The 23,412-nt window shown below is 38.6% G+C and overlaps 1 protein-coding gene across 1 annotated transcript in view; it reads left to right on the forward strand.

Moving 5' to 3' along the window:
• Positions 1–389: 389 nt before the first annotated feature.
• Positions 390–23,412, forward strand: part of KATNBL1 (katanin regulatory subunit B1 like 1) — a 51,646-nt gene continuing 28,623 nt past the window's right edge. Inside the window, exon 1 of the mRNA XM_020904095.2 lies at positions 390–538. The gene's annotated coding sequence lies outside the window, so the exon portion shown is untranslated. The remainder of the gene's footprint in view (positions 539–23,412) is intronic.

Below are 23,412 nucleotides of genomic sequence, written 5' to 3' on the forward strand. Positions count from 1 at the left end.
AAAGCTTAAGGGAGTTTATATGATTTCCCAAAGGTCGCAGAGCTCCAGTCTGCCCTTTCAAAACTTTTGCCTTGGAGCACTTAAATGAGAGTGAGTGAATAAATCTCTCCCTGCACCACATTTTTATAGCAGATTGTTTGCTCCTCCTGGTCCAACACTTAGAGCACGGTTTCATCCACTAGAATGTCCCTAGCGCGGGGTCATTTGACTTTTACACTCCGTTCCTAGAGCAGTATTACTTGCCCCATCAGACATAGCACGACTACATACTGCATACCTGTGGCCACCAGGGGGCACTGTGGCCACACGTTGTCTTCCCCCTCCCTCCAACCCCGAGCCACCTGAAGAGGCGGAGCCAGCATTGGGCGGAGCCTCCGAGAAGCCCTAGGGGGAGCTATCCCGGCGGGCCGCGCGCGCGGCGGCGTTTGAATGGCCGTTCCTGGATCTCGGCCGGGGAGCCGAGGGATAGTCTGGGCTGCCGGGCGCAGTCGGTCAGCGCCTGGTTTGGGCGGAGGCGCCGCGGTACCATGAGGCGCCGGTAAGTGACGAGCAGGCCTGCGCCAGCCCCGTTCCAGAGGCTGCCCTGCCGGGGCCGGGCCTGACCGCGCCCTGGGCCCACCTGCAGGCCCCGCGGCGGCCTCTGCTCGGCCTGACCCGCGTGACGCTGCCGGGGTGGGGGATCGGAGCGGCGAGGCTGCGTTGTCCGGTGAAGCCCCCTACGCTTCCGTGGCGAGGAGGGTCGGGGCGGCAGGTGCTGGAGGCCGCCCGGGTGGGCGCGAGAGGTCTGGGCCGGGAGAGGCGTGGACGGAACCTGCTGTCACTTATTTATCTTCGGGTGGAGCCGACGTGTGCATCCCGCGGAGGGGGAAGGACGCCGGCGTCTGAGGCACTGTGTTTGAGGACAGGTTTTCCCGAGAGCCGCCTAGGCCCAGCAGTGGCATTTCCTTATTTTCTGCCGGGTCCTTGCTTCCCTGACACATAACCTTTTGTTCAGCAGGACAAAAACTTGACATAACTGCATAAGAATTGCTGATTACAACTTTAAAAACCTCATTGTATTTTCTGAAAAGTTGTTCTGTAATTGTACCTAAGCTTTTACCACGCTCTTAAATTGGCTTAAGTATGGAGAAAACAAAGAGTTGATTTGTTTTCTTGTGGCTCGTAAAATTCCTTGAAAACAGAGGTGTCTATGTCAGTTTCTTTGAGATCTTAAAAGATGTAACAAATTAGGTCTGTAACAATCACCAGTTTAGCACTTGGCAAAAATTTTGAGAAACTGGTCTACCTAATAGCTTCAATTTCTATAGTTTATTTCGTTGTGTTTTATTTTTTTAAACAGTTTCAGACTTGAATCAGAAGTTTATACATTGAGGCTTTAACTTGGCCAATAATTAGCGTTATAACAATGAGATTGGTTAATATTCATTTTGTGCTTTCTGTGTGCCAAGCACTGTTTTGAGAACTTTGCTTTGGGCAGAGTTATTATCCCCATTTTGACAAGGAGGAAACTGAGGCACAGAGAAGTTAAAAGTGACTTGTACAAGATTACACAGCTAATATAATTGGGACCCAAGCAAACCGGCTCCACTCTTTTAGTTATATTTCTCTACTGCCTCCTTTACATGTGGTTCTTTCTAGTTTACAAAGCAGTTTCATTTCATTTACTTCTCTCAACTGGCGAGATAATATACCTGTGAGGTGCGTTGGTGTTCATGCACATGCTATTAAATCGAGTTCTCCCGTGGACATGCTTAAGTTGTGTGCATTAAGCCAAAAAATCATTTGGCTATTTTAAGATAAATAGAATGTATAAAGTTTAAGTTTGTGTTGTAGTTTATAGTTTTAATTCATTTGTATCATTTCCTAAAAGTATAGAGTTTGAAACCTATGTATTCCTTAAAATATACCATTGTATATTAGTGTTTGTTTCTGAAAACTTGCTGAATTAGCTGAAATAATAACTCCATGACAAGAAATAGGATTCAAAAGCAAATTCATTTCAGAAGAAATAACCGTTTACACTTATTTACAGCTGAACATTTAAATTTCATTCATCAGTTACCAAGCACTGTTAGGCCCAATTAGTTACACAAAAGAAATGTGCCAGGGCAGCAAAACCTGAGGGAAGTTAGTCTAGTTTGGAATATAAAATTAACAACCACCACCACCACCAAAAAAAAAGATATGTGAGATTTTCTTCATGAGTGCAGTGGGTGTGTGGTGAACTGGACTGAGATCAGTAAGGCTTCTGCAGAGAACCCAAGCTAAAGATTGGATGTAGGACCTTGAATAATATGAATGGGGAATTTTAGGGGGTAGCAGTGTGTTCAAAGATTTGGAATTGGGAGTGAAAATGATTTTTCTAGGGTACAGTAAGTCTGGTCTCTTTGGAAAGTTCCTACTGAGGAAAAGAAGATTATGGCAGAAGAGTGCCAGAAGCGTTATATAAGACTCATAGGTCACAGAAGTTTAGGTCTGACATAAATATAAAGCAGAGACAGAGATGGTACTAGAAGTTTACAGACTTTTCAATGGTGATTCTCAACGACTGGCAGATTTGCCCGTCAGGGACATGGACTTTTGGCAATGTTGCAACTTGGGGGGTGGGGTACTCCTGGCATCTCGTGGATAGAGGCCAGGAATGCTGCTAGACATCCTGCAGCAGGACACGAAAACTCGTTACCCCAAATGTCAGTACTGAGGAGCTTGAGAAACCCTCTTTAAAGCTTTGTTTACATGGCTGGCCTCTGCCTCCATGTGCTTTAGATAAGTATGAATGATGAATTTTCAGAGCAGGAGTACAAGCAATGTTAAAGTTAGGAGGGAGAAGCGGCTTCAGATACCTCAGGAAGACAACTATTGTTAGTCTTGGGGAAGGAAGAGGCTGTAAGGAGTTAGGACAGGAGCAGTGAGAATGGAGAAATAGCAGCCCCTCCAGTATTCTTGCCTGGGAAATCCCATGGATGGAGGAGCCTGGTGGGCTACGTTCACGGGGTTACAAAGAGTCAGATAAGGACTCAGCGTGCTGTGAGGAAGCACAGGTGGTGAAATGAGGCTATGACTGAAATAATATTTTTCCTAAGTTTGAAAATAATGTATGTTCATGGTAGGAAATTTAGGAAATGCAAAGAAAGTATGAAACGAGGGAAAGCCCCTTATAAAATCCCCCAAGCAGAAAGACCAACTGTTAACATTTTCTTGTGGTGGTTCTTTTCAAATTATTTTTTAAATGATGATTGCTCTTTTCCTTTATAAATCTTGGATTTATGCACTTTTTTTGTTTTTTTTTTTTTGACTCAGCATATCATGAATATTTCTCATTCTTTGAAAAATGTTCTTTTTTAATGGTCAGGCTTCTTTTGTGTATGTGTGTGTGTTGTTTTGAAGTTGGAAATATTTGCTTTGTATTCAGGAGAGCATTTTGAGTGAAAGTCGCTCAGTCACGTCCAGCTCTTTGCAATCCCGTGGAATTCTCCAGGCCAGAATACTGGAGTGGATAGCCTTTCCCTTCTCCGAGGGATCTTTTCAACCTGGGGATCGAACTTAGGTCTCCTGCATTGCAGGGGATTCTTTACCAGCTGAGCCACAAGAGAAGCCCTTGTGGACATTTTGAAGGAAGACATATTAGATCATGATGACTGATGAACTATAGGAGACAATAGAGGTAAAATTTATGTAAGATTTTAAGTTTGGGAAGCTAAAATAATGGTGCAGCTACTGAAATAAACCGAAGTTCTCCGGACTTACCTGGCAGTCCAGTGGTTAAGACTTCACCTTTTAATGCAAGGGGTGCAGGTTTGATCCTTGGTCAGGGAGTTAAGATCCCACATGCCTTGCAGCTAAACAACAACAACAACAAAAACAAAAAACCCCTTGAAACAGAGGCAGTGTTGTAAGAAATTCAATAAAGACTTCAAAAAAAAAAAATCTAAAAACTAGGATTCTCATAATACTTTGCATCTTAGGTATATAAACTGCCATTTACAGAGACACATAATGAGATTTTTTTTTTTTTTTTTTTTTCATAATGAGATTTTAATGAGGATCCTTGGTGCCTATCAGCTTTCATTTTTCCTATAACTCTATAATTAGTAATCTTCCTCTTTTTTTTTTTTAACTTTTCTTTTTTTGTACTAAGCTTATTTTTCGGTTCTTTCTTAACAAGTTTTCCCCCTTCTGCTGCTGCTGCTGCTAAGTCGCTTCAGTTGTGTCTGACTCTGTGTGACCCCATAGACAGCAGCCCACCAGGCTCCTCTGTCCCTGGGATTCTCCAGGCAAGAATAGTAGAGTGGGTTGCCATTTTCTTCTCCATTTAAAAATACGTTTTCTTTTAGAATACTAAGTAAGGCTTAAGTTTGTTGATCATGAATCTTTACTTTGAAAAATTAAGTAACTAGTTTGGGTTTTTTTAAATGTATAGATTGCCAGAATTTGTAAGCAAGAGGTGAATGTAATTCTCCCAGAGGAGGAGGAATTATCTTTATAAAGTCTTGTCCGCTGATGAGATTCCTCCGTACATCACATCAATCAATATTCCATTCCTATTTTATCAATCATTATATTTGTTGATCTATACCAGTTAATCTGGTCCTTTGTGGAAAACAAAGGAAAGTAAATTAAAAAAAAAAAAACCTTAAAGCTAATACAAATGGTACTTTTCCTGGAAATATGTGCTTTTCAAATTGGATAGGATGTAATCTGGGTTTTTTTACTAATGACTCTTTAGTACTTTGTGTTCCCCCCCGACCCCTGGCATCTCCTCACTAGGAGTTCAAATCCATTAACTATGGAGAAGTTTTGTATTTTCTTTGTTCTTGGGACATGATGAGGGTAGAGATGGGAAGAAACTTGTGAAAGCTCCCCCCAGTTTGTCTTCGCTATCATCACCTCTCTCCCCTTCAGTACACACTGCCTGAGACGCTTTTTGCCTTTGGACAAGTCACTCGGGAACCTCCCGCCTATGTATGAATCATGAATGCCTGGTCTGGCATTTCTTCGCTTTAGTATAATCTTAAAACAGGCAGCGTGGTGTTACATAGGAAATGCTGTAACACAAAGTCACAGTTCTAAGCCTGGCTCTCCTATTAGTGGCTGAGCGTTCTTGGGCAAATCCCTTAATCTTATCTGTAAATTGAAATTATCTCCAAGGTCCTTTCTAGCTCTTAAGAGTCTGTGAATCTGTGAAGTATTTGCTTTTGCAGTTACCACTGGAAGACTATTAGTCTTTCACATCTTAGCATGATTTACTCATAGATCATAAGTGATTTCTTCCAAAGGCATTTGTAAAAGCTACTCCCCTATAATAAGATTGGAGATGGAATTTTAGAATGCAATTTTAAGTGCTGCTCGAATACAAGCTCCAGGAAGGCAGGGATCTTCGTTTTGTTCACTTTTGTTTCCCAGTGCCTAGAATGGTAATTAGTAGATGACTCAGCCGGTTTAAGAATCTGCCTGCAATGCAGGAGACCCAGGTTTGATCCCTGGGTCGGGAAGATCCCCTGGAGAAGGGAATGGCTACCCACTCCAGTATTCTTGCCTGGGGAATTCCATGCACAGAGGAGCCAGGGTGAGCTCTAATCCATGGGGTCACAAAGAGTTGGACATGACTGAACCACTAAGACCGTCGCTTCACTTTTTCATGTACCTAGTATTTGTTGAATGAGTGAAGGAATGAGTTGTTTTTGAGGAAAGACAAGCTTTGAAAGAACTCAGAATGCAAATCTACCTGATTACAACCCAGTCATTCCTACAGTATAAACATACGTCCTAATTGTTGTAAAGCATCCATTGTTCACTTGACTGCCTTTCAGAACTGTTAAGTAATCACCATCCTGACTGTTCCTCGTGCTCACAGAGTGCAGTTTTGTCTAGCACCAGGCCTTACTTTGGTGCCAGCTTGACCTTTCAGTATTCCTTTTACTCGCAAAAATCTGTGCTTTGCCTGTTCCCTGTACCACTTAATATCATTATTAACAGTATGGTTGGTGTTATTGCAAAACTAAATCATATATGTTGATTAAAATTTGGCCTTTCATCTATAGAGGATTCATGGCATAGCATGGATAAGACCAGCACTCTTGGCTTTTCTATTCTGGTCATTCTAGTTCTACAACTACCATATAAAATAATCTTCAGGAATATTTCTAATCATATGGTTCCTATATAAAACTTTGCAGTAAGTCTTTTTTGTCTCCAGACTCCAAAATCCTGGACCCAACATTCTGTGATACTGCATTTTAGCCAACATACCTTTCTAATCCGTCCAAGTTTTTTGTCTGTAGTGACCTGGACTCTAACTGCTCCCCCACCTCCACCCCACCCCACCGCTTGTTAGATCTTTTTCCCCTACCCATGGATGGAACACAGGCCGTCAGCAGTGAAAGCCCAGAGTCCTTAACCACTGGACTGCCAGAGAATTTCCTGGACTCTATTTATTTCATCATTGACTAGTTGGTGTAGATAGTAATGAAAAAAAAATTATTCTTACCTAGAAAGTATCTTTTCAGATAAGGAGAGGCTGACAGACTGTTTCTCAAGAAGCCTTGTATTGGGTGGCATTCATTGTTTATCTGACTTATTAATTTACTGAAAAATAACATCAAGGAACAAGAATCCTTTAAAGTCTACATAAACAAGAAAAAAAAAAGTCTACATAAACAGTTTTTTCTCTCTGTTGGCAGACATATTTGGAAACTAAGGCCTACTAATCTTAAGTACCTGTGTAGTGTGTAGAGTTAGTAGTATTAGTTGAGTACTTAGTGAGTTCAGTTCAGTTGCTCAGTCGTGTCCGACTCTTTGAGACCCCATGAACCGCAGCACGCCAGGCCTCCCTGTCCATCACCAACTCCCTGAGTCCACCCAAACCCATGTGCATCGAGTTGGTGATGACATCCAACCATCTCATCCTCTGTTGTCCCCTTCTCCTCCTGCCCACAATCTTTCCCAGCATCAGGGTCTTTTCAAATAAGTCAGCTCTTCTCATGAGGTGTCCAAAGTATTGGAGTTTCAGCTTTAGCATCAGTCCTTACAGTGAACACCCAGGACTGATCTCCTTTAGGATGGACTGGTTGGATCTCCTTGCAGTCCAAGGGACTCTCAAAAGTCTTCTGTGCCCACAAGATTGCTCGGATGGTTTATCAGTATGGATGGGCTAGCTTTTTTATAGATACATAATATTATTTACTTACGGGCTGTGCTGGGTCTTCATTGCTGAGCAGGGTTTTCTGTAGTTGCAGCAAGCAGGACTACTCTAGTTGTGATCCACGGACTTCTCATTGTGGTGCTTTTTCTTGTTGCAGAGCACGGGCTTGAGGGGACATGGGCTCAGTAGTTGTGGTGCCTAGACTGTGGGCTCAGTAGTTGTGGCGCCTGGACTCTAGGACACAGGCTCAGTAGTTGTGACTCCTAGACTCCAGAACACAGGCTCAGTAGTTGTGGCGCATGGGCTTAGTTACCCCATGGCATGTGGGATCCTCCCAGATCAGGGATTGAACTCAAGTCTCCTGCATTGGCAGGCAGATTCTTTACCATTCAGCCACCAGGGGAGCCTGGGCTTTGCTATTTTGCAGTAACAAGTAACCACCAAATCTCAGTGGTTTAAAATAACAAAGACTTATTTCTTCTCAATTCATGTTACATGTGAACAGTTGTCTGGGATCTCGACCCTGTGTAATCCTTGCTCAGGAATACTGAGCAAGTCATCTTTCCATTCCTAACTTTAGGGTGATGGGCAGGTATAAACCTATCATGTATCTGAAAGAAGAACTGGAATGTCATAACACAGTTTTAGTGTTTACCACAGTTGGGGCACTTTCTTTAGATATGTTCCTACATTTATCAGTTGTTTATTAGGTGCCCACTATATATCAGGCACTATTCCTGGTCCAGTGAACATGGCTTCTGGTCTCATGGAGCTCACAGTCTAGTGGGAGGACATGGACAATAACCTAATAACCAGGTTAATTTCAGATAGTAATAAGTGCTATGGAGAGGGGAAATGTGGTACTGCTATAGAGACTGGTTGGAAGTGAGAGTGGGGTTTTCCTTGATGGGGTGGTCAGGGGAATCTTCTGGAGTGGGTGATGTTTGAGCTGGGAAGCAGCAGCCCTGAGAGTGTATTAGTGGCAGCGGTGGATAGTTTAACCAGAAGGAGTGCCACAAAATGAAAATGAGCTTTTCAAGTTTAAGGACAGACCAGTGTGACTAGAGCATTTAGGAGGCTGCTGATACCATAGTCCAAGAGAGAGATGATGGTAGTTAGATGTAGGATGATAATGAAAAAGGAGAGACATGGACAGTTTGGGAGTGTAGTTTAAAGGCAGAGTCAGTAGATTGGAAGTAGGGCATTTAGGAAAAGAGCAATCAAGGATGGATCCTTTGTTTTGGGCTTGAGCAACTGAGAAGATGATTGTTACATTTACTGAGTTAGTAAGTGAGGAGCAGCAGATTTGAGAGGGTGGATATTAAGGGTTCTATTTTCAGTATGTTAAGTTCAAGAATGATGACTGGTATACATCCATGTGGAACTGACTTTTAAAGCGTTAAAGATATGAGTCCAGAGTTAGGGGAAACATTGAGAAGTGATTTTTACTTATTTTTTTTAATGAGTCTTATGCGTTAAATTTAGTTACTCTTAAGTCTGAGGCCTGGAAGTCATTGTATCTCCTTAAAGCAGTATATGATTCCTCTGCTGGAGAAGGGAGTGTACCCTCAGAGAAGGGAGTGTTTTCAGCCTTCAGTATATGTTCTTCTGCTTTCAGCCCAGGAGATAACGGTAGTAACAAACCTTTGTAACCGACAGTTGGATACTGTAGTCCTCACAAGCATTCCAGTGTATGGAACATTAAAAACCATTGCTATGAAAGGATGCTAGCATCATCTTCTGTTGATTTCTTCATTTGATTTTCAAAGGGCAGCCTGCCCTAATACATAGGATGTAAGCATATACTTCACTCTACTGATTTCAAAATTAGAAATGTGTTACAGACTGGTAATCCTAGTCCAAATCACAAAGATAGGGTGTTAAAATTAATTTGTATTAACTTGTCTTTTTTGAGAGTTGTATGTCTTATTGGCATATTCTTTCACATACATAGAGTCTATCTTGAAAGCATCAGAAGTATCTTTAGTAGCTAAACAAGGGGTCAAAAAGGACCCTTAACCTTAAGGATGACATTTTATACGTGTGTATATATATTTACATTTCTGAGTTTAAGAAGACACTGGAAAGGATTAGAGTGTTTTTCCTCTCTGTGAATTTTTCCAGAAAAATAATGGAATATTCTAACAGAGTAAGGGATATTCATCAAAACATGCTAAGACAATTATCTACGTGGTTTAAGAAACTCATAAGTCTTCCCAAAGATTTGGATGTTTATATAGCCATAAGAAGAGTAATATATAATACATTTTAATTTAGTTAGGGCATAGTTGGGAGCTTGGGATTAACATACACACACTACTATATATGAAACAAATAAACAAGGACCTACTGTCTAGCACAGGAAGCTGTATTCAATATGTTGTAATAACTTATTAATATAATGGAAAAGAATCTGAAAAAGAATATATATATATAATATACATAAATTCTATATATATATAAAACTGAATCTATACACCTGAAAGTGACACAACATTGTAAATTAACTATGCTTCAATTTTTTAATGATTGAAAATAAAACACCATACTTGCTTTTGATACAAAATTTTAAGTCTGAGGAAGTCTCCGTTTCACCTCACCCCGCCAGCCACACATATCCTCTTTCTTGAAATGACTTTTGTCCCCAGTTTCTTGTGTATCCTTCCAGAGACACTCAGTGAATATGTAAGCAATCACTCATGTACACCTCATCTTTTACCTAGGTAATAAAATACTGTTCTGTACCTTATTTCTCCCACCTCCACTGGCCCCTGCCAGCTTCCCAGTGAAAGGCATAAAGTCACTGAAAAAGCTGTAAGTCCAAAGCTGTTAATAAAGATGGTGATAAACAAAACACCTCGTTATCAGAATTTAGCTCACTTTGTTTTCCCATTATTAATCTTGGTTTCTTAATGTATACTGAGGGGACTTAATTACTAAAACTGAGGAGTTGGTGGTAGGAATGGTAATTCCCACTGAGTGTCAGTTTTGTGATTTTTATTTCAGGGTGAGTTAGTCAAAAAGAGAGTTGGAATTCTGTTTGGTCTAATTGATTGAAATCATGTATCATCATGTTGTACCCACTGAATTGCCAGAAATCTGTATTTTCATGCTTGCCCCTCTTTCCTGAATTTGACATCTCTCACACCAGCTTTCCATGGGAAACTGAATTAAGAGAAGGTGACATGATGAATCACCCAGCAAATAAAAAAGCCCTTGGGGTTTACTCCAGATACTAGGGGTTCTGAGTTGTTAAGAACATGGCATCAGAATGAGAGTACTTAAGTTTTATGATTTGAACATTTAATAATATCAGGCAATGGTAACTTGGTAAATCCATTTCCTCAGTAGGAATAAACCTAAAAATATACAGGAAAATCTGGCAACTTGACGGGGCACCTTCCCCTGGATAGTGCATGAGTAAGGCCCGGCTCTGCTTGTTTCTGTGCGTCTCCTTTCTTCTCCCATCACTGTTCACCTCCTCTCTCCCCTGCTCCAGTTTATACCCCATCTAATTGACACATATTTCAAAATGTTCACCTTCAATCAGATTAGACTAGCGGATTCTTTACCAGCTGAGCCACAAGGAAGTGCCCTAGAAGGGATTACAAGGCTCCAAAAGAAATGAAACAGGCCAACAAAATGTAGCGTTACTCTGCCAGTGTAATAGTGTCTCGTATAGTTTATAAAACACACTTGACATATCACTTTGTCACTTTGAGTCGTGCAAATGTTTGCTGCCTTTTGTAAACCACTGCCACCCCCACCCCCACCCAAATATACTGAGAAATGAAGGTCCCATTTAGGGAATCAAGTAATCTTTTTTTTAATCTGGCTTGACATTAAAACGCATGTGTTTTAGTTCCTGCTTGTGATAAGTTGTACCTGCTCTCCACTGGATCACACGTCTGTTTAGCACACCCTTCATGTTGAACACCCTTGTTGAAATAGTTATGAAAATGTGTCTTACGTGTTGATTAAAATTTAGTAACTCGTTGAGTGGAGTGTTGAACTGGATGAGTCCTGCTGGCCTTGAATCTGTTGTTACTCTCTGTAGAATGACTCTTTAAGTACCTTTGCTCTAAGCCATTCTATTCTGTTTCATATTTTTAACTCAAAGAGCCACCACACCCCACCCCCCTCTTAGATACGTGATATCACTATGCTTAACATAATCTATTATAATTGCTTGCTTGTGTTTCTCCCTCTGTAAATATGATGATGGTGAGAATTTTACAGTAGGAAAGTTTGGGAAGTTTAAGGTTATAAGCAGGAATTAAGTGGGAAACTGCTAGTTACTATAATGTAATTGTAGGTAATACTGAGATTTTTCTTCTATCTAAAGTTATTCAAGTCATAAATTTTAGAGTTATTTTGTGTTGTTTTACATAACTTTAGAATTTGTGTGTTTCAAAGCTTAAGAAACTTATATTTCCTATTTAATGTATTGTCCTCATATTTTTTAAAAGAAAATTATTTTTTAATTTTTTTACTGTGGAAAACTGATTCAGAAGAATAAGCCAAAGAAAAGGATTCCGTCTTAATATTGTAGAGACATAAACAAGAAAAAAAGGATTCAGGTGTAATAGCAGTCTTCAGGAAGAACTTGCTATCCTTTCAGTGTTCTGTTTTCCTGTGCTCACGTCCACGTGGACAGAAACATTTAACAAGTTTAGGAACCAGTATTAATATCTGCTGACTCCATGAGGCTTGTTTCTCACAACAGAGGCAGCTTTCTTAGTGATATTTATGTGTAACTCAACGAGAGCTAACATCTACTGAGTGATTAACCATGTGCTAGGCATTGTGGTTAAGTGGATTACTTTATTTAATCCTCGTAACTCTACTCTGAAAATAGGAGGCTAAGTAAGGTGCCTGATATCACATAACTAGTGAATGGTTAAAGCAGGACTCCAGCCCAGGAAGCCTGATTCCAGGACTCGCTTCCCCATTACCACTTACTGCCAAGTCCTTTTAGTTTTATCACATAAGAAAAATATGACCTATTAAATATTTCAAACGCAAACTAAAGCATTGTTTATTATCTGTCAGATTTTGAAAGGGAAAAATTGATAATACAGAGTCTTCTCTTACTGGGAGTGCTGAGAGGGTTCTTTCTCTACCTCATTTGGCCAAAGTCTGGATCTGGGGGACAGCTGTCCATCTCTGCCACATTTGCTGCGCTTACCTAGTCACCCAACTTAGAAAATGTGAAAATTTAAAATACGAGTTTAAAAACACTGTTTCTGTGAAAACTAATGAGGGTACTTTGGATAGACTGGATGAAGGCAAGTGATTCAAAAACTTTGTCAAATTCAGTGTAGATTAGAAAACAAAAGATAGGTAAAGTAAAACTGTAACAGTTTAGGATTTTGCACTGGTGATGCTTTGTGTCAGTGAGTTCTTAAGCCACTTTAAAGAAATCCAAGAAGTCATAGATGATGAGTATGCATTATTTTTAGATTTTAAATTTAAATATCTAACGTATGTGTATACATCTGTCACTTTTTTTTTTCGTGAATTCTCAAAATGATTTTTTAAATGATTTTGAATGGTCAGCCACCACTCCCAGTCACATTATATGAAAGTGTTCTTACTATATATTTCAAGATCCCTAAAACCGTGTTTTTCAGCCCAGTAATATGCTTATCCAAAGGAAATAATCAAATGTGTACAAATACTTATGCATAGACATTCATCAAGTGTTTTCTGTAATAGCAAAAATAAAAACAAGCAGCATCCATGTGATAAAATACATATTAATTTAAATCATTTTCAGGAAGACTTTTTAATATATAGGAAAATATATGTTAATGACAAAGTGCAACATATAAAACTAACTGCATAAGAAGAAAAACACCAGAATATTATTTGGTGGTTGAATTATTGGTTTTAAAATAAAACTTTTTATTTTATTTTAAACTAAGTAACATTTGCGTGAAATGCAAAATTTAGTATGAAGGGCATATAAAGTAAAAACTTTCTCAGCTGGCCCCCACCTGTGTAGTTCACCTCTGTAGAAGCATTCAGTGTTTTTTGGAATATTGTAAAGTGAGAGAGAATTTTTCATCAGTGTTTATTTCTAATTTTTTTTTTCCTTTTATGCAGCAGACTTCATTTGTTCCCAAATCCAGGATTGTGGAGTGAGAGAGGGAGGGACAGGACATAGTCCTTCTTTACACAGTCGTTTTTTGTTTCTGTCTCCTCCCACCCCACCCAACTTTCACAGTATTATTTTCATTTATTTATTTATTTTTCCCATTTATTTTTATTAGTTGGAGGCTAATTTCTTTACAATATTGTAGTGGTTTTTGCTGTACATTGACATGAATCAGCCATGGATTTATTTATTTATTTTTAATTAAGTTAAAAATAAAAAATAATTAAGGATGGTATTATCGTTGAGACAAAGCTGATTGCATCTATAGTCACTAAAGGAATACCACCTCTAGCCCAAAGAACAAGAACATACCATTTTAACTGTATCTTTAAGAACATTACAATATATATAGCCCACATATAAGCTTTGTTTATTGAATCACTAGTTCTTATAACATGTAAAAGTTTAATCACATAGAAAAACAGAGAGGATGTTGGTATGAACATCTGTTAACCCAGGTTCAGCAGTTACTAACATTTCTTGTTTCACTGATTTTCCCTTTCTCTCTGCAAATCCTATACATCATCTCTTTTCATGGTATGATGTATATATCTCTGAAAGACTCATTAAAAAAAAAGATGTAACCACAGTATCATTCAACTGGAAATAGTTAATAATGTCTTATTTTCGTATACTGTTGGGAATGTAAAATCATGTTAAAAAGACTAGTGATTTTGTTATAAAGTTAAACAACACCTTCCATAATAGCTGTTCCATTCCTTGGATCTTTTCCCAAGAGAAATGAAAGTATCTGTTCATCCTAAGACTTGTACATGACTATTCATAGCAATTTTATTAGTAATAGCCAAAACTGGAGACAATCCAAATAACTATTAGCAGGTAAGTGGATAAACAAATTGTGGATATCCATATAATAGAATACTGCTCTGCAATAAAAAAGAATAGACTATATATAGCATGGATTATTCTCAAAATAATTATGTTGAGTGAAAGAAACTATCCCTTTCCAAAAAAGAGAGTATATACTGTATGAGTCTATTTACATAGATTCTAGAAAATGTGAAATAGCCTATAGTGACAGAAAGCAGATCAAGTGGTTGGGGAGGGATTAAAAAGGAACAGGAAATTTTTGAAGGTGAAAGATAGGGTCACTATTGATTGATAATGGTTTAATAGTTTTATGTATGTACACTTTTATTTTTTTACCATTTTATTTTTTTATAACTCTATATTTAAAATTTTTTTGACTGCACTGGGTCTTAGCTGTGTGGGTTCTCTCTGGTTGTGGTGCTTAGGCATCTTGTTGCCGTGGCTTCTCTTGTTGCAGAGCATGGGACAGACATTGGCAGACAATGTTTTACCACTGAACCACCAGGGAAGTCCCATACATACACTTTAAAAGTGTGAAATTTGAAAGTGAAAGTGTAGTTGCTCAGTCGTGTCTGACTCTCTCTGACCCCATGGACTGTAGCCTGCTAGGCTGCTCTGTCCGTGGAATTCTCCAGGCAAGAATACTGGAGTGGGTTGTCATGCCCTTCTCTAAGGGATCTTCCTGATCCGGATATCAAACCTGGGTCTCCTGCATTGCAGGCAGATTCTTTACCATCTGAGCCATGTTAGGTATACTTTAGAGTTATAAACAATTATCCTTAACATTGCATATCCAGTTGATCAAATTTCCCTGATTCTTACACATCTTAACAGTTTTTAAAAAATAGGACGGATGTATTCGATTGATACAGCCTCTCTTATATGCAAATTCCTCCTCTTTTTTTCCTTGCGAAGTATTTGTTGAGGAAACTGAGTTTTGTGCCCTAAAAAATTTCTATATTCTGGATTTTTTATAATTCCATCCTTATAGTGCTTAGTGGGTTCCTCTCTGTATTTCCTCTAAACTGGTGGTTGGTAACAGATAATTGAGGCTTGCACTCAGGTTAAATATGGTTAGGTTTTTTGACAGGAATACTTAATAGTAGTGTTTTGTAGTGTTTCTTATTGTATGTATCACGTTATTGGGACATCAGGAGGCATATAATGTTTGGTTGCCTCCTTCTTTGTAATGATAAAGTTGATTAGTGATTTGGATATTGTCAACCTGATTTATCCATTGTGAAGTTTCCCATCAGCTTCTGTATCTTTCTTTGCTTTCTATTCATGTTCAAATTGAATAACCATTTCTGAAGGAGAACTGACAATACAGAAATAAGGAAAGCTCTTGATACTGATTTTTGAGTTCGTAAATTTATTTTGTTTTTATGATGGTTCATTAATTAGGAGCTTTCCTTCATTTCATTTTCACAATTTCTTGTTTTTCTTTAGGACTCAGACCTAGTGTAACCTGAGACATATTTCTGTGTATTTCGCTGCCCCTCACATAAGATGTGCTGCTACTGCTTTTTTTTTCTTTTAAGCAGTCTTTACTATTTTTATTTTATAGCTCTTAATTCTTTTATATTTATTGGCTTTCTTTCCCACCAGGCTATGAACTTCTTGAAAAATAAGGTGTATACTTTTTTTTTTTTTTGGCCACACAGTATGTGGGATCTTAGCTCTCCAACCCAGGATCAGACCCTCACCCCCTGCAATGGAAGCATGGAGTCTTAACCACTGGACTGCCAGGGAAGTTCAGGCAAACATCAATCTTGACACATAGTAGGGTCGCAGTAAATGCATGTTGGGTTGAATACATAGCTTACTTGTCTTTATTTTTAAAATTAACCTTAAAAAACTAATATACTTTGATCATGATGATACTAATATGCTTCCTGTTGCTCTGTTGAGTTTGTCTGGATGATCTTGTACACTGATGTAAATGAGGGTGGTGAAGTCCCCTTCTACATTGTCAGTTTCTCCTTTTATGTCTATTAATATTTACTTTATATATGTAGATCCTCCTATGTCTGCAGGTTTTCTAAATTTTTTTGGAGTCAAGCAGGTAAATACACAAACATTTTCACTTTAATAGAAGGGTAAAATGAGGCTCAGATAGTTCCAAGTAGCTGGGTAAGTGGGAAAGCTGGGAATGTGAACATGGGTCTGTTTGACCTAGTCTTTTAGCTACACTTGCCTTTAAGGTTGAATGAGTCTTTAAATTTTCACCCAGATGGTGAGTTGTAATTCCTGCTGCATGGTGAGCAGAAAGATTTCTAGACAGCTGAGTGCGGCAGGAGGTGCCTGGAGGCCTTTGCAGGTTAAGATTTTAACTCCCTTTGGCCTCCAAGTGAGGGCAGTACATCATTGCACAGGGGAGGCATCGAGGGCATCTTGTGTCCTCAAGGCTGGATACAACCCACATGGATGAGTAGAATATAGAGAAAGCCAGAAGGGCATGCCTCAGTAACCACCTGTCAAAACAGATATATATTCCAGATGCTTTGAAGAATGTTTCTGGAACCTCTAGGCCTGAAGTGTGGACCTCAGTTTTTTGGCGAAAAAAGAATGGACATGGGCCCAGTGAGCCTTATTTCTCAGTTGCATCAAGCGAGTTCTGAGTATCCAAGGAGCCTAGTGAAAAGCTATTAATGACATGTGCTATGCACCCCAGTTTTTTCAATTCAGTTTATTGAGATATTATTTATATGGTCTTCGACATATGCACAGATGTATGAATACTATCACAGGATATAGAGCATGTCCCTCACCAGGAAAAGTACCCTCTTATCCCTTTGTAGCAACATCTCCCTTCTTCCAGACTTTGGCAAAAAATTGATATTTTTGTTTCCCTGTAATTTTGCTTTTTCTAGAATGTCAAAAATGAAGTATAATGTGTAGCCTTTTGAATGTCTCTCTCATTTAGCATAATGCATTTGAAACTTACTCATGCATCATGTTTTTCAGTAATTTGTTCCTTTTTTATTACTGAGTAATTGATACAGAAAATAAATCTAGAAAAGTAAACTAAATTTTAACTAAGTAAAAATTTTAACTGGGCCAAGGTGGGAGTGACCATACATCCTAATTTGCTTGGGATGGTTTATGCCTCTTGACCCAGAATAATTTTTAGTAGTATTTTCTTTTATTCTTAAATGTGTCCTGTTTTGGATGATAAATTGTGTGTTGTTGTAAACTGAGTGACAAGATATGGTCATAGTTCATTGCTCTACAGTTTTGTCAGATTTGTCTTCCAAAATACCAGAGTCATATATATTTACACTTAACATAAATATGAGTTATAATAGCAGTAGTAACTTGCATGTAATCTTATTTTGAACTTTGCAACAGTCTTATTTTGTGTTTGAGAAAACTGATTGAAAATATAATAAATTCTGATATGCAGATCACAAGATCAAAAGTGACTAAAATGTGCATTGTGTCTCTATGCATTTACCCTTAATAACTCTTTATTAGTTGAGACATAGTTGAGTGTATTGGTTAAGAGTGGAGGCAGTGGTGACAGAATGCCTGGATTCTAGTCCTAACTCTTACTGCTTTTTTGCTGTTTGATAAATTGTATAATCTTTCTGTCCTTCAGTTTTCTAGACTATAGGAAGGGTGTAATATGATGTAACTACAGTGCCTATGGCTAGCATGTGGTAAGCTTTTGATAAAGGGTGCTATTATTTTTAATTATATTACCATTATTTCATTAACACTATTGCGATGAAACCTCCCTCCCTCAACAGAAAACCTCCCTTGCCCCCATGTAAAAAATATAGTAAGGAATGTTTTGCTCAGCTTTCCTTATAATTAAAAAAATTATTCATCTCTAATAGTATCATTATGATGGTTATATATAATACTATTATGACTATGGAGGCCTTCAATATTTAGATAAATAGTCTTTTAGTAAATCGATTCTACAAACTCTTTCTTGGAACATCAGCATCTTTCAAATTTTATATGTATTGGTCAAAATTAAAAATTTTTTTAAAAAGTAGGATAGTGGCTGAGTTTGGGAATCAGTTAAATAAAATTATGCAGGGTCCCTCAGAGCCTTTTTAATGTATTTAATTAATTTCCAAGCAGTAATTTAACATCTAACATACCTAAACTTATGTGAACAGAGTAAAATATCCACTAAAATCTATGTGGATACTCTAAACATAATTTGGGAAATTCTGTAGTAAACAGTAGGAAATTTTTAGAGATTTAGGGATTTTGCCATCAACATCATAGCTTGCAAAGACTGATTTGTAGGGACTGGAAGAGACTGAAGGCAAGAAAATCAAATAATCCATACAGTAAGTAGGCTTGAAGTGATTGGGCTAGTGTTCTGACATTGGGAAATGAAAGGTCCAAATGGATCCGTGAAATACTTCGAAGAAAGATTAAAGAAGACATCGTGATTGAGACCTCCCTGGCAGTCCAGTGGTTAGGACTCCATGCTTCTACTGTAAGGGGCTTGGCTTCAATCCCTGCTCTGGAATCTGAGACCCTGCGTACTAAGGAGTGACCAAAAAAAAAGGGGGGGGGGGGGATTGATTCAAAGGAGGGCGTGAGGAGTCAAAATAACTCCTAGGTTTCCAGTCTGAGAGAAATTTGATGTTAATAATTTAATATGTGGTAGCTTGGAGGGGAGCCATTTGGCTCACCATTGGAAGAGATCAAAGAGGTTTGTTGTAGGTGTGTTGTCTTGGACCTAGCAATGGTAGATCAGGAAGTCAAATACATAGAAGTTAGAGAAGAGTCTGGACCTGTGGAAAAAACTGAAGCTCTGAAAGCATATTTTTCCAGTTTTAGTGTAGCGAGAAGAGAGTTGATAAAGGAAAAGGTTTCAGAAAGGAGTGAGGGAACAAGGAGAATCAAGGTGGTGCTGTGTCCTGTGAGCAAGAAGGTTGAGGGTGGGGAGGATGAAGTGATGAAAAAGCTGATGGTGGTGATGAAAAAGCTGATGGTGGTGATGAAGAACGAGCAAAGTCTGTGGAGTTGGCTTGGGTGACCTCAGTGGGCATCATCAGTGGTCCAAAAGGCTCCCTTATAGCTTCAAGTAACCTTGAAGATAGCAGTTGTTTTTGTTTTTTCTGATAAGAGGGCGGAATAAAAGCAAGGTTATAAAGGGTTAAAGAGAAAATGGAAACTAAAAAGCGCTCATTGTAGAAATTTGGCAGGAAAGAGAGGTAGAGAAAGAGTATAGAAGTTGATAGGGGAAACCTGAGCAAGTTTGAAAGCAAAAGAGAAGAATCAGTTCAAAGGGAGACATTGAAGATAAAAAAGTGTGCATGGGATCTAAGTCCTAAGTGAAGTGAGAAGGCAAGAACTGAGAAAGTTGGATGGAGTTGCCCTAATTTTGGAAAGTTAAATTCCTATGAAATGTTACCTCTTTGTGTTGACATGTACAGCTTTCTCACTTTTTACTATAAGGTAGTTATATAATTTAGCTGCTTTTTTGTTAAGACTTATTTTTATAACCTCATTAAGTTAAGAATATTGTTCAAACTGAAAATAGTTCATATTCATAGTAGAAAATAGAGAAGTGTGTAAATGAAGGGAAAAAACTTACCTGTAATTCTACCAGCATAAATAACTTCTGTTAATATTTTGATAGAGCTCTTTTGACTGTATTGATTATATACATATAGCTTTTGAAAAACCAGAATTATACTGTACTTTTAATTTTCTATCCTGCCTTTTATAAACTTATTTTTTTAACCTCCTTCCACTTCACAAGATATTATTTGAAACTAGTGTTATTAATATTCAGTAGTAAGTAACTGATCCCATTTCAGTCAATTTTGGCATTCTCAATTCATTTTTTATCACCTTGCTTTTTAACCTGATCCAAATTCCATTATTTGACTTAAGATACCAAAGCATTTACTTAGAGTCTGATAACTGAATTTAGGAGGAAAGAATCAGCATCTCCAGGCCCTAAAGACTGCCCCATAAAATCTCAAATTTACCTTCTGTTCCTGTCTCCTGCACTGAAATTCTTGAGGGAAAAAGTCCATGTTCATTTTCCTTTCCATTTTGTGTGTGGCATCTGTCTCTTGGGGAGACCTCTGATGTGTCTAAACCCTTTAAGCTCCCTGATGCTCCCTGGAAGAGAGAAGAAAAGGTTGCCCTTACAGGATAAGGGAAGGGAAGGCTCCATTGCAGTTTATGTTCATTTGTCCCTCTCTCGTCATCTCCTCAGAAAAATTGGCACTCTCATCTTATTTGACTATTCAGGATTGAAAATGGTGACTCTTATTGTAGTTGGGAATGAATTGGATTCAGTTAATGAAATCAAAGATGTGGTAGAATAGCATAGATTCTGTGCCCTACATTCTGCTACTAACTAGCTAAGTGCCTTTGAGCAAGTTACTTGATCTCTCTAGGTGAAAAAAAAATATTAGGCTGACGCTTTAAATTTGAAAGCCTCTTTATATCTAACTGCTATACAATAGTGGTGAGTTTTAAGCCTGAAGACTCTGAAGGAATACAATTCACGCTCTTTGTGATGAGAGTGATTCTATGGTGGTGATTGGAGGAGAATCACTGATACCAGGAATAATTATTATTATCATTCTATGTACACCTATGCAAAGTTTTCAAGATGAAGAATGAGATTGCCTAGTTAAGTTGCAGAGTTAAACACAGTGCAAATAATTGATATGCTGTAGCATACTGATGTAAAAAAAAGAAAGCTTAAGTTCATTTGATCCTGAGCTATAACTTATTGGAGACAACAGTCCAGACATGTTTCATTTAAGTATGATGAGCTTTTCTTATTGTGAGTAGCTAAGACGTATCTAAGTAATATTTAAAATTATTTAGTTTTTGGTTTGATAGCCATTGTAAGATTATCCTAATAGATCCCTTTTCATCTTTATGGTAGGAGATGAGTATTATATAAAAGGAATTCATCCCTTCAGCTTCTTCTACAATACCACTCATTTTTCTACCTTCTCAAGAAAATACCCATAAGCAATCACTTTATTGTCTTGATTTAAGAAAACATGCTCCCCTATATCCAAATTCAGAATAGTTATCAGTCAGTATTTTGGTCTCTTCTCAGTATCTCTTACTCTTCTTTGCTTTTATTCTCTTAGGGCCTGTTTCCTTTTATTCTTTTTTCATTAAAAGCGTGTCTTTTCCAGTTTCTAACCACTGCTTTCGACTGCTCTTAGTCCTGCTTCAGATTATTCTCTTTGCCTGTATTATCAAATGGAGTTTAGGAAACACCTACCTAGAAACCTCAATAAGCACTTTTAGCTATTTGAATAACACTGTTAAATGCTCTTGGGGAAAAGGATAATCCTGTTATAGCCCAGCAAATTTCGGTTCAGTTGCTCAGTCATGTCTTAACTCTTTGCGACCCCGTGGACTGCTCCATGCCAGGCTTCCCTGTCCATCACCAACTCCTAAAGCTTGCTCAAACTCACGTCCGTCAAGTCGGTGATGCCATCCAACCATCTCATCCTCTGCCATCCCCTTCTCCTCCTGCCTTCAATCTTTCCCAGCATCAGGGTCTTTTCTAATGAGTCAGTTCTTCTCATCAGGTGGCCAAAGTATTGGAGTTTTAGCATCAGCATCAGTCCTTCTAATGAATATTCAGGACTGATTTCCTTTAGGATGGACTGGTTGGATCTCCTTACAGTTCAAGGGACTCTCAAGAGTCTTCTCCAACACCACAGTTCAAAAGACATCAATTCTTTGGCTTTAAGCTTTCTTTATAGTCCGACTGTCACGTCCATACATGACTACTGGAAAAACGACAGCTTTGACTAGATGGACTTTTTTTGGCAAAGTAATGTCTCTGCTTTTTAATATGCTATCTAGGTTGGTCATAGCTTTTCCTTCAAGGGGTAAGCGTCTTTTAATTTCATGGCTGTAGTCACCATCTGCAGTGATTTTGGAGCCCCCCAAAATAAGGTCTCTCAACTGTTTCCATTATGTCCCCACCTATTTGCCATGAAGTGATGGGACCAGATACCACGACTTAGCTTTCTGAATGTTGAGTTTTAAGTCAACTTTTTCACTCTCCTTATTCACTTTCATTAAGAGGCTCTTTAGTTCTTTGCTTTCTGCCACAAGGGTAGTGTCATTTGCATATATGAAATTGTTGATATTTCTCCTGGCAATCTTGATTCCAGCTTGCACTTCATCCAGCCTGGCATTTCACATAATGTACTCGGCATAGAAGTTAAATAGAAAGGGTAACAACATACAACTTTGACACACTCCTTTTCCAGTTTGGAACCAGTCTGTTGTTCATGTCCAGTTCTAATTGTTGCTTCTTGATCTGCATACAGTTTTCTCAGGAGGCAGATCAGGTGTTCTGGTATACCGATCTCTTTAAGAATTTTCCACAGTGTGTTGTGATCCACACAGTCAAAAGTTTTGGCGTAGTCAATAAAGCAGAAGTAGATGTTTTTCTGGAACTCTCTTGCTTTTTCGATGATCCAAGAGATGTTGGCAATTTGATCTCTGGTTCTTCTGCCTTTTCTGAAACCAGCTTGAACATCTGGAAGTTCACGGTTCACATACTGTTGAAGCCTGGCTTGGAGAATGTTGAGCTTTACTTTGCTAGCATGTGAGATGAGTGCAACTGTGCGGTAGTTTGAACATTCTCTGGCACTGCCTTTCTTTGGGATTGGAGTGAAAACTGACATTCTCCGGTGGCCTCTGCTGAGTTTTCCACATTGGCTGGCGCATTGAGTGCAGCACTTTCACAGCATCGTCCTTTAGGATTTGAAATAGCTCACCTGGAATTCCATCACCTCCACTAGCTTTGTTCATAGTGATGCTTCCTAAGGCCCACTTGACTTCAGACTCCAGGATGTCTGGCTCTAGGTGAGTGATTCCACCATCGTGGTTATCTGGATCATAAAGATCTTTTTTGTATAGTTCTTTGTATTCTTGCCACCTTTTCTTAATATCTTCTGCTTGTGATAGGTCCATACCGTTTCTGTCCTTCATTGTGCCCATCTTTGCATGAAATGTTCCTTTGGTATATGATTTTCTTGAAGAGATCTCTAGGCATTCCCATTCTATTGTTTTCCTCTGTTTCTTTGCACTGATCACTGAAGAAGGCTTTATCTCTCCTTGCTATTCTGTGGAACTCTGCATTCAAATGAGTATATCTTTCCTTTTCTCCTTTGCCTTTTGCTTATCTCCTTTTCTCAGCTATTTGTAAGGCCTCCTCAGACAACCATTTTGCCTTTTTTCATTCCTTTTTCTTGGAGATGGTCTTGATCATTTACTACCAAATAAATGCACATGACACAGA

The sequence above is a fragment of the Odocoileus virginianus genome, chromosome 6 (assembly GCF_023699985.2).
Source record: "Odocoileus virginianus isolate 20LAN1187 ecotype Illinois chromosome 6, Ovbor_1.2, whole genome shotgun sequence".
NCBI lineage: Eukaryota > Metazoa > Chordata > Mammalia > Artiodactyla > Cervidae > Odocoileus > Odocoileus virginianus.